Here is a 17,946-nt window from a genome sequence, read left to right as displayed (position 1 = left end):
AGGTTTGAACCCTGGGATGCTGTGGTGATAATTCACCTACATGGGATGGAAGGAGTTCTCTCATGTGTCCTGGACTCAAGGCTCCTGTCGAAGTTACTGCCTCCCTCAGCCCCCACAAAAGAAGCATGGTTAGTAGTCATGTAGGCAATGTCCCAAGCTTTTGACTTTCAGGCTACACTCCTCCCCAGTTACCTAGCAACAGTAAAGATAACAGCATACCTTAAGAGGGGCTGCTTGGCCCCATCTCACTCTCTTACTCCCCTTATACTCCCCTCCCCTCCCCCTCCCCTTCCCTCTCCCCCTCCCCTCCCCTCCCCCCTCCCCTCCCCTTCCCTCTCCCCCTCCCCTCCCCTCCCCTCCCCTCCCCTCTCCTCTCCTCTCCTCTCCTCTCCTCTCCTCTCCTCTCCTCTCCTCTCCTCTCTCTCTCCCTCTCCTCTCTCTCTTACTCTCTCTCCCTCTTACTCTCTAGCCTTTCTTCTCTCTCTCTCCTTTCCCCCTTCTCTCTTCTTGGCCATGGCCGATCTCTCTCTTTCTACCTTCTCTCTTTCCCCCTGCCTTTCTACAATAAAGCTCTAAAACCATAGACTGTTTCTGTTCATCAAGGCCAGCTGTGCTTACTCTCGCCTGCATGGGAACCTTTCTTCCTCAGCCCTCTCTCCCATAACCCCGGAGCTACAGGGTGTTGCCCTGGGGCCCCGGTCGAGGGCTGCCCCTTGTCTGCCCCCCACCTCCGCAAGTGGGGTCAGTGGCTTAGATGCCCACCTGGGGCTGAGTGGAAAGCGTCTGGCAGCCCTCCCTTGTCTGCCTGCCCAGAGCATTGGAGGAACTCTGGCCGGTTGTGGGCTATCCTCCCTTCCCCTCTTCTTCCCCTTATAGTTCCCACAGCCTAGTAAATAGAAAAATAGATGAGGCTAATCCCCAGTAGTTGCATACAGCCAAGTAAATATATCCCAAGTCTCACTCATTTGAAAGCTAGATGGGAATAGAAACAATTCTAATTAATTTAAAGAAACCCTAAAGGAATTCCGGGGGAAGGGGAAACCATGATGGTTGCTTTCAGCCTGTTACTTTCAAGTCTCTTCACTCCACAGTTTACCCTCTGTGGCTGGCTTGCCTCCTTCTTCTTTCTGAGCTTTGCTTGATATATGTCCCTTGGTTGGCTCTCCTGAGGCCAGAGAGTCCAGCCTCCTCCCAGGGACCCAACTTGCTGTATGTTTTTTTTTTCCCCCCTTCCAATGCTTTTTGGTATTTGTTAAATTGGCAAATAACCAAACACTTCTCTGATCAGGCAAGAAGTTTTATTTGCTGGCTAAATAGGGAGAAGTCATGTTTTAAAGTGCCTTCCTTCTGAGCATTCCTGGACGTGGATTCAGAGACTGCATTTATGCAGTAGTTAGAGACTTTTAATGGAAAGGTGTAGTGTGACAACCTTCCTGGTGAGATGAGAATCGTCTGTTCATCCTAGATGTGGGAACCAACAACAGACCCAAGTAATAATACCATCCAAATCAAACTTAGTAGATCAGTGAATTTATTAGGGTTGTTTGGAGGAGCATGGTAACTCAAAGGCAGCTGCCTCATTGACTACCCACCCCAGCATGGGTAATGACTCACAAAGGCTGAAACCCCGAGCTCTCTACACAATGTGCAGGCATCTTTGCAGATTGGCAGCCTGTCACTGCTTAAATACCCTTGATGATGGTGGAGCCTTGAGTATCTTATAAACTTTAGGGACTTCTGAGCCTTGCAAGTTGTTTACTTCCACTCAACTCTTAAAGAGCCTCTCTTGAGGATGGAATGTTTTTACTCAGAGGAAATTACTATACAATAAAGCAGGGGGAGGCTTCCAGGAGTCAGGATGCCAGGATTTTCCCAGTTTTAGCATGGTCATATGTTGTGTAGTGCTGATGGACATGTTCTCATCACTATAACACGATTACATAGTGTCACATGATACATGACACTTGACTCCGGAGCTTAAGAGGCAAGGTAAGAGAATCACAAGTTCAAAGACATTCTGGGCTACACAGAAAGAAAAATAAAGGAACAGGCAAATAAGAGGAAGTTGTGGGGGAGTGTTGGGGTCCAAGAATTACCTCAGAAACCACACAAAACTTGACCTCAGTCAGACAGGGATAGGCTATTGAGCATGTGGTCTAGGACTGATCAACCAGAACCATGGTCCAGATTCAGGAATTGAACCATGATATTAAGGTTTTTTTTGTTTGTTTGTTTTTAGCCCAAAGTCCACAAACATATATGCCAAGTTATTCCACCAATCAAGCTTTAGGGATAGGGGATTTCCTTAGGAATATATCTTTGTTGTATGCTTATCCCATTTCCATTGGTTGGGACAGGGGATTTGCTTTGTCCAACGTTCATGTCCTAACTTGTCTACCAGGATGGGACTTGTCTAACATTCAAGTCTTAACTTGCCAACCAGGATGTCCATTACCCATGTAAATGTCTCTTCCTGCCACGTCAGATGTCGGTTCCCAGGGAGGTTTTGAGAACTTAAACTTTACTCGACACTACTCAAAATGGAAGTCTTATTCCAACTAGTTTCTTATTTGGCGCTGGTGTCTCTATTATGTTGGGGTTCATCCCAGCGGCAGCTTAGAACGGCAAGGACCATCAAAGCTCACGCATAGATTTAGGTTGGGTGGTTGGTTCTGGTCCAAGTTTACTGTGGGTAACTATGACAAAACAGTCCTACTGACTTCTAGCATGATTGATTTCCAACGACACAGAACATAACAGAATATGCAATCAATCTTGGCATTAGAAACTTTCCTAGTAACAGCAAAAACATATGAGAACGTTTCCTTATCATGGCAGGCTAGCCAGGTAACAGCGGCCTCGGCCTCAACATTGAACCTAGGCCTTAATATTTTATGGCGGCCCTAGCGGGGAAGCCCTGGGGATGGCGCAGCTGTTGAGCACAGCCTGCTTTTGTGGAGGACTTGGTCTGTATTCCCAGTACGTATGTTAGGTGGTTCGCAAAATGCCTGTAAGTTCAGCTCCAAGGATTTTGACGGACTCTTCTTGAAGCAGCAGGCACCCATACTCACGTGTACACACCCCCACCACACACACACACACACAATTAAACAATAATAAAAGTAAACCTTTAAATAGGAAGGGAAAATGAGAGAAAGTCACCAGCTCTAAGGAGCACGAGGAGGAAGAGCTTGTGTTTTTTTCCTTGAGGAAAGAAGTAGCCTGATGCTAGGTCAGGATGAAAAGAACTTTCTTACGATCTCTGAAACAAAGTAGCGTTGGACATATTCACAAAGTAGAAGGCATGTGAGTCTATTAACATGCACACATCCACAGCAGCCATATAAAATAAGGCATATAAAGAATGGTCAAGTTGGTTAAGACTTAAGGTCTGTGTTTAGCCAGGTCTGGTGGCACAAGTCCATAACCCCAGGTACTTGGGACACCGAGGCAGGAGGATTGAAAGTCCAAAATCTGCCTAGGCTTCAGAGTAAGTTTAAGGTTAGACTTAGTGAAATTCTGTATCAAAAAAATAAAATGTAAAAAGAGGATTGGGGCGTAGCTTGCTAATTGGATGCCCGCTTGCCTGCTTGCCTAGCGTGCTTGAGGTTCTAGGTTCAGTTTCTAGTCCTGCAGTCAATTGATCAAAAATCAGTCAACATCCTCTTCATTGGAAAGAAGATACTGACAATTGCAGTGGAAGAAAAATATTTTTAGTGGGGATGACAATGCTGAAAGGGTAGCCCATGTGTGAAAGGCTTTGGAGAGCTGGCTTTGTTCTAGTCTAAGCACCATCCTAACTGATTTCCCCGCTGGCTGCGCTCTTTTCAGCTCTCAGACCTAGTTCTGTGCCTGGCACTGTGGGATGTATAGCTTAGATGATAGCCAACAATCTAAACAGCTTCTGTCTTCAGAGTTTCTACCTAAGTTGGGAAAAGGCAACCGCCAAAAACCAAACGGAAACAAAACAAAAAACAATTGTTGATCCAAAACGGTACTGAGATAGGGTCTCACATATCCCAGCAGGCCTTGAACTGTTACCTCCACCTCCAAGTACTGCGAGCACGGGCCTGCTTCAGTAAGCCTCAAACTGCGTTAGCAAGCCATGAACAGTGACAACCTTTCCAGAATGGTTAGAAAAGTTGCTCTACTGTACTGAGCAGAGTTTGACAACATAGGTAAAATCCAGCTGAAGCAAGAACAAAAAGTGAACCGGATGCCCCCTAGGTATGACATTCCAGCACACTGGGCAGTTGGAAAGGGAACTGGAGGACTGGAAAAACAGCCCAGTTAATAAAGCGCTATCTGCACAAACACGAAGACCTGAGTTCAATCCCCAGCACTGCTACTGAAGTCTCCTCATCCTAGGGCTGGGGCAGGGGTCAGGGAGAGACAGGTGCATCCCTGAGGCAGTGGCCAGCCAACCAGCCTCCCCAGTCCCAGTGAGAGCTCTTGTCTCCAAAAGGATAGCCAGGCTCCTGAGAAGTCACACTCAAGGTCGACTTCTGCCCTCCACGTGTACACACAGGAATGCTCTAAGGGCTGGGGTGTGGCTGTGGCTGTGGGTGGGAGCTGGGATGGGCACGGGATGGGGATGCGAGCATGCTGGTGGGGATTGGGTGGGGAATAGTTGAAAACTCTCAGAGGCTACTGAAGAATCCAGAATTCAGGTCTGCGTGATCTTCTCCAGTTCCTCCCCAATTCCACATAAGTCTCTCAGCCCAAATGAAAGAAGGTCTTCCAAAAGAGATGCAAATATCTTAGTCTCGCCACCTCTGAAAATTTTACTAACCAGGAAAATTAATGGGAAAAGGTCTTTAAAACAGATATGATTGATGGATGCCTGTAATCCTAGCACTTGGGACATGGATACAGGAGAATCAGGAGTTTAAGGCTACCCTAGGTTACATAAGACCCTGTCTCAAAATTAGAAAGAAATAAAGAAACGGGTCCTTGTGGCGTTTACCCAGACAGATGCTCTCGGTTTTGCTCGTTATCTGAAGGGTGTTACTGAGTGGCACTTATCTCTGGCTTTTTCTGTTTAGCATGATACTTTTATAAGTTCATCGGGTTATAACAGGATATGTCAGTACTTCATTACTTTATATGGCTAAATAATATCCCATCGTGTGGGTATACAACACTACCCATCTACCACCCACAGACATTTGGAGTGTTTCGCTGTTGTGAATTTAGTCTAATGCTTGTGTTACGTTAATTGGGTTCCCAAAACTGCACGAGAATCCACCACATGAAAGTCGCTGAGGGGGCCCTGCCTCCAGTTGATTCTGATTGGTAAATAAAGTTGCCAACAGCCAGAGAGAGAGAGAGAGACAGAGACAGAGACAGAGACAGAGACAGAGAGAGAGAGAGAGAGAGAGAGAGAGAGAGAGCAAGCAGGACAACATGTAAGACAGCCAACATATAAAAGCCGAGGAAAAGTGGCCCCAGCCCCCACCCCCATGGGTCTAGGGCAGGAAAGATATAATATAGATCTTAGTAAGTAATAACTCAGGGATATCAGAGGGGAAGTGTAGATTTGGGAGTGGCCTAACCATTGAGCTCTTTAGGGCATACTAAATTATAAGGCTATGTGTGTATGTCTTTCATTCAGAAACTGAGAACATTGGGGCTGCCGCCCGATCGATTTGGATAGAGGTTAAATGGCAACATTTCGCCTTTGGGTATTTTCTCCGTTCCTTACTGTGTAGCCAGCCCTGGTTGGCCTAGAGCTCACTATATGAATCAGGCAGGCCTTGAACTTGTGATGATCCTCTTGTCTCCGCTCCCTAACAGCTTAGATGACAGGTACGAACCACCATGCCTAGTTGCCTTTGGGTATTATTTTGGTGGTACTGGTTGTTGAACCCAGGACCACCGAACAGGTGATTGAGTGTGGTAGGCAAAAGCTCCAGCATGGAGCTGTATCCCCAGTTTCTCATTGTTTGTTTGTTTGTGATGCTTGGCACTAAACCTAGGGCCTTGTGCCTGCTAGGCAAGTACTCTACTGTTGAGCCATATCCAATTTCTATTCATTCATTCACTCACTCAGTCATCTATTTATTTCACTCATTCATTATTTGTTGCGCGCGCGAGCAACCCCAGGACCTTGTGCCGGCAAGGCAAGCACTCTACTCTTGAGCTATAACCTAGTTTCTTTGAGGTATTATCAATAACACCACTACAAACATCCATGTATATATATATATATATATATATATATATATATATATATATATATATATCCCTGTATATATGTATGTCAGTTCTTTTTAGCATTTACCCAGGAATAACATCACTGGATCACACAGTAATCCTATAGTCAGTGTTTTAAAGAACCACCAGGCTCTTTTCCAGAGGGCTGAATGCAAATTCCTTTTTTATTGCCCCATTTGACTGAACCATATCGCTAAGGGCCACAGTCATGCCTTCCCCCCACCCCCTTGCAGGCCTCCAGCAGAATGTCCCTCACTTGTATGAAATTCCTTCAGCTAGTGCACACAAAGGTGCAATTTGTAATCCAGTGTGCTGCCTAGTTTTTATGTCAACCTGACATCTGAGAGGAGGAAACCGTAATTGAGAAATGTCTCCTTAAGATCAGCCTGTAGGGGCTGGTAAGATGGCTCAGTGGGTAAGAGCACCTGACTGCTCTTCTGAAGGTCCAGAGTTCAAATCCCAGCAACCACATGGTGGCTCACAACCATCCGCAATGAGATCTGGCGCCCTCTTCTGGAGTGTCTGAAGACAGCTACAGTGTACTTACATATAATAAATAATAAATAAAATCTTTAAAAAGAATCCTATCTTATAAAAAAAAAAAAGATCAGCCTGTAGGCAAGCTTATCAATTGTGGGGCATTTTATCAATTAGTGATCGATGGGTGAGACCATCCCAGATTGATGGTCCTGGGTTCTATAAGGAAGCAGACTGAGCAAGCCAGTAAGCAGCACCGCTCCATGGCCGCTGCATCCGACTCTGCACTGCCTCCTGCCTCCAGGTTCCTGCCCTGATATGACTTATGTCCTGACTTCCTTCTATGATGAACAGTGACGTGGAAGTGTATGCCAAATAAACCCTATCTCCTTCAAATTGCTTTTGGTCACGGTGTTTCACCACAGTAATAGAAAAACAAAGTAAGAGACCCAGGAATGGCTGCTACCAGAGAGCCAGGTCCCAGGATGGGGGGCAGTGAGCTGTGCACAGACAGCCTGATCCCTGGTCAGCCGAGCACAGGCCTTGAACCCCACGGAAGGTGTTTGGCCACGCCTTCTGGGCCCCTGGTTCCTGTCACAGCTACAGCCTCCCCCCTCTCCCCTGCAGAGAGGTGTGTGGCCATCAGTCATGTAGGCAGTGTCCCAAGCTCCTGGTATTCTGTCTGGACTCCACCCCCACAGTTACCTGGCAACAGCCAGGATGGCCCAGCCCACTATAAAAGGAGTTGCTTGCCCTCTCCTTGCCCTCTTCTTCCCACTCTCCCCACTCCCTTCCCCCTTCTCTCCTCATGGCCATGGCCGGCCTCTCCTTCCTCACTCTCTCTCTCTGCCTTTCTACAATAAACGCCTTAAAATTATGGACTGCCTCTTCTCATGCGATTCCGCTGTGCTTGAGCCATGGAGCAGGTCTTCCCCTAATGAGCTGCGCGTCTAACCTGCCAGGAGGCCTCTGTGCTCCATCCACGGCCACCAGCCAACCCATGCAGCCTGCCCACCGAGCAAGCCGCCTGAGCTGGCCTAGGACTCTTGTCCCCGAGGGAACCCAACCAGAGCTCTCTCCTCCTACGCTTTTCCCTTCGGCCCCCAGGCCAGAGTCCGCCCGAGGGTCCCACCCATTCTCAGCTCTTCCGTGATACAGCGACCTTTGTGGTGCCCCAGAGTTGGAGCCAGACTCTGGCAGGTTCTTGGGGACCTCAGCCTGCGCCTTCCTCACCCCCAGAGCGGGATCCCATGGCTTCTCACAGTCCAACGCCCGCCCAGCGGTCCCTGCACTCCGCGTGTTTATCTCGCCCAGTTATTGCCAGACATGAAGTTTGCTGGCTCACGGATTTGAGACAGCCTAGTATGCAGAATAAGGAGAAGAAATTCCTGCCGTTTGTTACCCACCCAGCTCATGACACGCTGCTGTTGTAACTGAGTGGGCCAAGACACTGACTGCAGGGGCACCTTGGACCCTTGAACTTCACCTAGCCAGTGTGACCTAAGCAAGGTCTCCATTTCTCAGTCGTAAATAAAAGGAGCTTATTCAACCGTTGTCCCCACAGACTCATGACCTGGGTCCTCACTCAGACTTGCTCTCAGCTCTGCCTCATTCTGGTTTTTCCTGAAGACCCATGGTTTTCAGCTGGCTGGACACACAGAGAATGCTGACCACCCGTGCCGGCCCCTTTCCCCGGCTCTTCCAAGATGTTTTCATTAACTGACCACCTGGGGTGGGGAGGCGCCTAGAGCTCCTCCCACTGGCAGCACCAGCATCCTCCTGCAGCAGTTGCTTCTGAGTGAGGGATGGGGAGGTGTGCTCCCCTTGACTGACCCTTCGTGACGCTGGCGCTCCCTGGACTGTGTGGGAAAGGCAGCTTCCTGTCTGAATGCTCAGCCCGGAGGCATTGCTCATCCATACCAACAGCGCTGTAAGTGCCCCCGCATGCACACCCACTCAAAGGGGCCTTTGCAGGGCTAGCAGCAGTGTCTGAGTATGTTTCCTCTGTCTCTCCCCCCCTTCCTTCTTTCCTCCCTTCCTCTCCCAGAGCTGCCATAGCACCTACCCCCTGTGGCTCCCTGTCCTCTGGAGAGTGCAGCTCACTATTCTAGTCTTCCAATCAGATGTTCATTCAGTTTCGCAACAGATATTTAATATGTAAAAAGCGATAACAGAGAAAGTTTCTTGTAATAATTGTTTTAATTATTACTCAACATTTATACATCCAAGAGATGCAAATGACAGGTTGGACCTGAGGTTTTAGGATGAGTTTTAATCTAATCTCTGGATCATTGAATTTCACCTGAGTTTTGTTTGCTGCCATGTGGGGCAGACACTCTACTGCTGAGCCACATATTCGGTCCATTATATATATGGACCTAAGCAAGGTCTCCGTTTCTCAGTCGTAAATAAAAGTCGTATATATATATATATATATATACATACACATATATAAACATTATATATTAACATTATATATACATATATATTAACATTATATATATACATATATATAAACATTATATATACATATATATTAACATTATATATATACATATATATAAACATTATATATATATATATAAAGTTGTTTACTTTTGGAGTAGCTAATGATTGAGCCTAGGGGTTTGTGCATGCTAGCACTCTACCACTGGGCTGTATTCCTAGCCCTACACTGGTATTCTAAGTCTGACACGACAGAGGCCAACACTGGAGTATGCTCTCTGAGGATGTAGAGCCAGCACAATTGCCTTAAACTTTGTGTCCTGCCTGTGGTCCCATGTCCCATCCTTTGATGTTCTTTTAAGGAGCCAAGATTACATGGTTGCTGACCAAAGGTGGCAGCAAGTGGGACTTGATAATGAAGAGCAGTGAGCATCAGACAGGCTCTGAGTGGGGAAGGAAGCCTTGGGCAGCCTAGGGTATCCCTGTTTATGTGGACTACGATATTGTTGGGGGACGCTGGTGATGGATGAGGGTGGGCAGATGCCTGAATGGCCTCTGAGCTGTTGGGAGACCTATAAGGACTGCAGCCCACTGAGGTTTCTGAGTACTGCTGTGCAGGCACTCCTGTGCTGTCAGCACCAAAGCCATTGCATTGTCCCAGTCTGGGCAGAGGACACAGTGCCCTAGAAGATGGTAATGCCACACCACAACCCTGTGCATAAGAGGGATGCAATCTTCACCGATGTGTTCCGCGTATCCCTTGCTTGCACTGTCTTAAGCCACAGGCATCCCGCCGCCTCCTCTCTGGCATGTGTGTGTGTGTGAGGTGTGAGGTGGGCAGGTGTGCATTTGAGTACATCTACTCATCAACTCAGTGGGACTAGGGCATGGTCATCTTGGGCCTGTGACTGTAGTCTGTTCCTCTGGGCAGGGTTACAGATAGGCCCAGGTTAGCCCAACCTCTACTGAAGGGCTGAAGCTGGCAAAGCCCAGTTGCCCCTTCCTTTTCATTTCCCCAATGAGCCAGTGCCATGGTAATGCCCACTTGGAACCTGTGTGCCCTGGTGCAAGGGCAGAGTACCAACTGTCTGTGGTACATGGCCAGAATTAGAAAAGAAAAGAATTGTAGTTGGAGCTGCATGGCAGAGCACTTGCCTAGCACAGGTGAGACACTGGGTTCAATTCTAGCACACACACACACACACACACTCAAATACATACACACATACTCATACACAAACACTCACACACATACACTCATATACACACTCACACATGCACACACATACACTTTTATACATACACTCATACACAGACTCATACATGCATACTACCATATACATGCACACTCACATACACACACCACATTCACACACGGCACATACACAACACACACACTCTCATACACACACTCACACATACTCTCACACAAACTCATACATATACTTACACACATACTCATACACACACAAACACACACACTTATACTCACACACTCACACACACATACATATACCACACTCTTACCCACAATACACATACACACTAACATATACACTCACACACATACACACACTTTTACATTCACTCACACTCATACACACTAACATATGCACTCACACACATACACACACTTTTACACATACTCATACATACACACTAACATACACATGTACACACACCATACTCTCACACATCACACATACACACACATGCACACACACACACACATTCAGAAACATGCACACTCCAAAGCTGTCCTCAATGTGAGTCTCTATTGTGTTCAGTAATTATTATGAGCAGGCCTTACCTCTCTGGTTTAATGATCTGAAATGCATAAACTTATGGAAAAGGGATGGTGGCACAGTTAAAGACCCTTATGTATGTTGTATTTCTCTCAGGACAGACGGTAGCACAGTCACCCTCTTGATTTCTGGAGCAGACATGGGGCAGGTGTGTAGCAGCCCAGCCTTCCTGACTTCTCTGCCTGACTGTATTATAGCAGTGCAAGGGAGTCGGGCAGGCAGGAGAAGTGGGTAGGCTGTGTGTGGCTGCTGTGGATTTTAATTCAATTCAGTCTGTATGGCTTACTGAATCAATATTGGGAAAACACAGCTCTCTCCTGGGAGGAGAGGTGTTTGGTATAAATAGAAGGTATTATCACTGTGAGGCAATTGGGGGATGTCTGTCACTCCAACATACAGCTCAACACAGCAACCTACGTTCACTGGGGCTTGCCCCAGATGAAAGAGAGAGAGAGAGAGAGAGAGAGAGAGAGAGAGAGAGAGAGAGAGAGAGAGAGAGAGAGAGATTACTCAGCACTCCTCTCTGGACACTTGGTTGCTTGGAAAATGGAACTATTTTCATTTGGCTCTCTGTCCCAGTCATCCTGAGCCACCCTCGGGTGCCATTGATGGAGTACTTCCATGCAGGTGAGGCGCCATGAATGGGGGTACCGCTTACCCCCTCAGCACCAGGACTGACCCAGCGCTGCGTCTGCCCTGGTTAAACACTTTGAGGAGCTTTAAGGGGCTCCACTGTCCAATTCACCCATTTAACAGAAGTCCCAGCCCCTCAGAAGATGAAGGCAAGATCAGAAGTTCAAGGCTACGGCTATAAAGTTTACTAAGACTGTCTCAAAAGAAAGGATAAGAAGTGATTAGAGATGTTGGTCAGTGGGAGGATACTTACCTAGAGATCTGGATTTCTTTGTATTAATGTCACAGAAGCTTATTTGAAAGGAGAGAACCTCAACTGAGAAAATACCTCTGTAAGATCTTGCTGTAAGGCATTTTCTTAATCAGTGATTGATGGGGAAGGTGCAGCCCATTGTGGGTAGGGCCATCCCTGGGCTTGGGTTCTGGGTTCTATAAAAACAGGCTGACCAAGCCTGGGGAGTAAGCCAGTAAGTAACATCCCTCCATGGCCTCTGCATCAGCTCCTGCCTCCAGGTTCCTGCCTATTTGAGTGTGGGATGTAAAACCATCCCAGAAAGCTTGGTGAGGTAGAGCAGGTTGAGACCTGGAGACTTGGTGGGCACACACCTGAGACTTAGGCAACTTCCTGCTCCCTGCCAGACTCCTGGCCTGGAACAGGTGCCACACTCCCTACACAAGGGAACATGACCTGTAGTCACGTAGGCCCAGAACAGAGTTCTCTGTGCTGACAAGGTACCTAGAGGCCCTGAGGGTTTAGCCAATAAGCCTCCCTTCCCAGCCACTCCTCCCTGCAAAAGGTATTTAATCTCGGGTTCACCCTGAGAAGTGGGTACTGTATGGTATTCATCCATTTTTCACAATGAGCAGCCAATAAACGATACAGATAAACATGGACAGTCTCTTTCATCCATCACTGCCATGGGAAACGTTTAGAAGGTCTTCCCCTACAGAACCTAAATCTCCCGTGAAAGGCCTCTCTGTGCTTCTAACCTGCTGCCACCAAGCTAAGGACAATCAACACTGAGATAAGCTGGAGCTTTCCCGCTCTCCCTGCCTTCGGCCCTGGGCTAGACACTGTCCCCAGATCACAGGCCCTCCATTCCTTTCTTGGCTCTTCTGTGACTCCCAGCAGCACTTGAATGTCCAAGAGTCAGAGAGTCCCACGGCCAGGTCTGGGGACCCCTGAACCAGCCCCAACTTTCCCACATCTCAGACTATGCTTTTCTGCCTCTGGAGCAGTTTCTCGATGCTGCCCCACAGCAGCGTGTTTGTCTCCCCAACAGGCAGCGGAGTTCCTATCCTGACATCCTTAGATGATGACCAGTAAACTGGAAATATAAACGAATAAACCAAATAAGCCCTTTGCTCCCCAACTTGATTTTTTGGTTATGGCATTTATTACAGCACTAGGAACTTTAACTGGTGTGTGCAAGGTATGAAGTTCCATCTCAAGAGTGCACATGCGCGCACGCACACACACACACACACACACACACACACACAGGCACAGAAGTAACAGGACAGTTGGGTGGGAGTCAGCTTTTTCCTTCTATCCTGTGAGTCCTGGGTTTTGCATTCCTGTTCTCAGGCTTCACAGCAAGAACCTTTATCAACTGAGCCATCCTGCCAACCTTATTTAGTTCTTTTTATGCAAGTATGGATCCTGGACAGGGCATGGATTTTGGGTTTTGTCTGGAAATGAATGTGGGGGACTTGGAGGATTGTGCCCTTCTGTAAGTTTATAGATGGGAACATGTTGCCAGTGCACACACTTTTTTGCATATGTTGAAACCACGGGTTCATCCATGTATGAGTCTATTCCCGGGCCCTATTCTATTCCATTTATCTGTCTGTGTGCTTGATGCCAATGAGGCCCTGTCTTGTGTAACTGTGTAATAATAAACCTGAACTCAGGCAGTGTTTCTCAAACTTGGTTCTTTTAGGAGGTCATCTGTGTCTATCCATATCCCCAGTACACCAGTGGCTGAACCAGAGAACTCTTATTTCAAATCATCTCTCTCACAAATACCAACCAGCCAGGTACAACCACTAACAACAAAACTGAGCATACAGGACTGGTAGCTCATATCTGCCCTCACAGCCATCAAGAGGCAGAAGCAGGAAGCTTGCCACAAGTTCTACACTAGCCTGGGCTATATGGTGAGAGCAGGCCTGCCAGGACTTTATAATGAATGACAGTTTATCTCTAAGAACAAAGCAAGCAAAACAATATGGGGCTGGGGGGCAGGAAGCAACCACTAAACAAATGAAAATGTCACCTCTGCTCACAGCTTAGAAGTTTCTATGCTCTTATGATGCTAGCTCTCTCTGGTTATTTAATATCTATCTATCTATCTATCTATCTATCTATCTATCTATCTATCTATCTATCTACCTATCTGTGCATTTAGTGTGTGTATGTGTCCCTCGAGGCACATGCAGAGGACAGATGACAACTTGCAGAAGCCCATTCTCTCTTCTACCATGTAGGCTCTAGAGAGCCAATTCACGTTGTCAAGCTTGGTGCTAAGTGCCTTTACCCACAGAGCCATTTCCTTGGAACCCCTACCCCAAATTACTCTGTAGAATTGCTATATTCCCTACCAAATCCCAGGTCACTCTTATAGAAATCAACAAATGGATTCTAAAATTTACGTGGAAAAGTCAAAACAACTTTCCTGAATCATGTTCTGGGTCCCCATGCTAACTTCTCCAGGAAAATGGCCATGGATGAGAACTAGCTAGATCAGGGTTGTCAACTGTAAAAGCCAAGAAACAGGGTGAGCCTGGAGCCTAGAGGAGCTTCTGAGCTCTCTTCACGGGCTTAAGATGTGTCTCTTCTCACCCATGTCCGATCTGCACATGCTGGGGCAGCCAAAGAAGCCAGGGTGGTATCCCTGCCACCAGTCTTCTTTCCAAGTCATTTCTGTACAGAATGGACTACATTTATTATCTTATGCTCCACGCCATCACCTTGCTCCCTGCTCAAGAACCCTCCAGGACACTCTCATTACCTCAGGATAAGGTCCGAACTCTTTCACCCGGCATTCAGGAGGGCCTCAAGCCAAATGATGGTTGTTGTGATCATAAAAAGAGAAAGAGCTATAAGAATATGTTCTGGCAGGGTGTGGGGGAAGTGGGTCCCTCAGCAGTCCCATGCCAAGGCATCCCTTCTCCCTGAGAGACCAGCCATTCTATAGTATAGAATAGAGTTCATTCAGGACATGGGAAGGGGAGTTAAGAGAATAACAGAGACAGAGAAAGGCAGAGAGGAAAGAGGAGAGTCGTAGAGGCTGGCCATGACCATGTTGAGGGGGAGGTGGGGAGGGAATGGGGAGAGAGGGGGCAAGCAGGAAGCAAAAGTAAGGGAGATAAGAGAGTAAGAGAGAGGGGGGGGGGGCAAGCAGCCGTTTTTTTATAGTGGGCCAAGCCTATCTGGCTGTTGCCAGGTAACTGTGGGGAGGAGCATACCTGGTTGCTGCCAGGAACTGGGGGGTGGGGTGGGATGGGGTGGGGGGGTGGGGTTTAGACAGAATACCAACAATGATGGTGCATGCCTTTAATCCCAGAACTCAGGAGAGATAGGCAGGCGAATCTCCAAGTTTGAGGTCAGTGTGGTCTACAAAGTGAGTTCCAGGATAGCCAGAGCTACATAGTGGAAACCATGTCACTGGAGAAAAAAGAAAAACAAAACAAGAAGAAAAAGAAGAAGAAGAAGAAGAAGAAGAAGAAGAAGAAGAAGAAGAAGAAGAAGAAGAAGAAGAAGAAGAAGAAGAAGAGGAGGAGGAGGAGGAGGAGGAGGAGGAGGAGGAGGAGGAGGAGGAGGAGGAGGAGGAGGAGGAGGAGGAGGAGGAGGGGGGGGAGAGGGAGGAAGGAATAAAGGAACAAGGGAATGTAGTAAGGAGGCTGGAAGAATGGCTCTGTGGTTAAGAGCACAACTGTCTGCTCTTCCAAAGGTCCTGAGTTCAATTCCCAACAACCATCTATAGTGTGATCTGACGCCCTCTTCTGGCATGAGGTGTACATGCAAATAGAGCACATAAAATTAAAAACAAACAAACAAACAAAAAAACATTTTAGAAAGGAAAAAGAAAGCCCCAGACCTGGTCTTTTGTTCTACACCACAAATGCCGTGCTCCAGCCAGTCCACACTTCGTCCTCTAAACAGGTGCTCAGGTGTGCATATCCTGCCCTCCCGTCCCCCATGAGACCCTCTGGGCTCTTACAGGTCAGTTCACATCCTGTGTTTCTGACTCACTGTGCTGTTTCTGACTCCTTGGGATTAGCCAGAGGCACTGTGTTACATCATCAGGGCAAAGAGTTCTTCAGTAGTTATTAGTATAATTAGTTCTCTTTTAATGAGTCAGGCTATGCCAGACACCACGGACCACGTATACCTATGTACATTTGGGCACGCACACATATTTACATAGTACTCTTGTGGGTTCGTTTCCTTATAAAGGTTGACTATTAGTCACATAGGTCAAGGCTCCCAATAGCGCATTTTGTATGGGTGAAAGGACATAAATCAGCCCAGAACACACCAAGACCAAGTTCTCAAGCACAAAAGAGATTTATTTACCCCAGAGGGATAAAGAGCAGGGAATAAGGAGAGCGGATGAGGGAGAGGGGAAGGGAACAAGAGGGGGTGGGGGACAAAGGACTGCCTCTGGATACGGAGGAGTGGCCCATATGCAAATTGCATCTTGTAAAGGTAGTGGGGATTAGGGTGTTAGTTTTGAATGGGTATGCTAATTAGATGAGCCAAAAAAGGCTTTGATTGCTGAACTTCAGTAGCAGGACCTTGGTCATCAGCCTCAGGAGGAGGAAGTGGCCAAATAAGGGAATAAACCGTAAGGACTTGCTTTAGAACTGTAACTAGGCAGACAGAGAGAATGTGGGAAGGGCAAGGCCCCCAGAGCTTGGGCCCGTTTGTCACGCTATGGCCTACTACAGTCCTTCAAACATGCTAACTGGATTTTAAGAAACTGTTTTCTCCCCCAGAAATTAGGACGTATCAACTCTCTCCCTGGGCAGAGCTGATAAAGTGTCCTGTGGTCTGATGCCCGCTCATACTCACCCATGCACACCCCTCATCTCCAGCTGCAGGCCTGCCCTGCTCCTTACTGCCTAGGCTTAGGACCAAAGCTGGTATGTACAGACAATGAGACCTTCAGTTTAGCAACTGTAAAACAGCAGCAGGGGGTTACTGAGCAGCCTTCAGGAAGTTCAGGCCACCAGGGGAGAAATCAGAGTTTTTCCTCAGAGATCCCCGGAACAACAGCGTTTGCCCAGTAGCAGGTGGGCTTTTAACCACATTTTCGCTATGGTCCTCACTTCTACAGCAAGGCTGGAGGGGGTGGGGGTGGGGAGGAAGAGGGTGGGGGCATAACTGAAAACAAGCACCTGGATTTGCCTGGTTTTATCACTCCCCTTCCCACCTCCCCCGACCCCCACCCTGTGTAACAGCTCTTTCCTGACTGGTCATTACATTTTATTCACATACACATACCAAGTCCAACGGGGCCAACCAGGCTTCCTATAACAAGGCATAGCACAGCATTTCCCTGAAATACAGGAGTTTGGCCTAGTGTGTTGCTTTCTGCGTATGACCCAGCTGAGTCCTCCCCGCCCCCACCTTCTTGCCTGGCCCCTCGGTTTATAACCCTTAGGCTGCTGTAAGATGTTTCAAGAACCATCTCTGGGCTATCATGGAAGACTACACAGTCAGCCAGGAGGATGCTCAGAATCTAATGAGACTGAATATATTCAAGAGGTGTGGACAGCCGGGATTGGAGGAACATGGAAAGAATTCAGAACAGGGTTAGTGTTAGTATACAGGTAATTCTACTGGCCTGCCCTCAGAGACCTAGCAACTGCATACGTCATGACCTGACACAACCTTCAGTATACAAGGGTCCATGATTGGCCAAAGAATGATACCCCAGACTGAAATAGTATGTAAACACAAAGAGTGTTTTATTCTGTAGAAGTCCAGCATGTTGGGGTCTCCCATTACCAAGATGAGAGACAACCAAGTGGGCTTGCAGGCTTGATTTAAAGCACATTGGAATTTGGGGTAGGTGAGCTTTATCTTACTCCATCTCTAGGCATTCTGGAAACATGATCAGGTCAAGAAGACTGGAGCCCGGGGTTTTCTTCTATTAGTAACTGACTTGCCTGGACTTGGCCCAGTTCTTAGGCCTAGTCTCCTTAACTACCAATCTGAAGTTTATCATGGAATCAGTCTAGCCTTCTCAATTGCCAGGTGCACCTGCTGTGTGGGGCAATGAAAGGACCCATCATCACTCCAGAGTGCTCTCTCTCTCTCCCCCCCCCCCCCCATGTTTCCTCCTCCATTCTCCACACT

This window comes from Mus caroli, unplaced genomic scaffold, assembly GCF_978045245.1.
Source record: "Mus caroli unplaced genomic scaffold, Mus_caroli_1 scaffold_18, whole genome shotgun sequence".
NCBI lineage: Eukaryota > Metazoa > Chordata > Mammalia > Rodentia > Muridae > Mus > Mus caroli.
Note: the sequence above shows the minus strand (reverse complement) of the source record.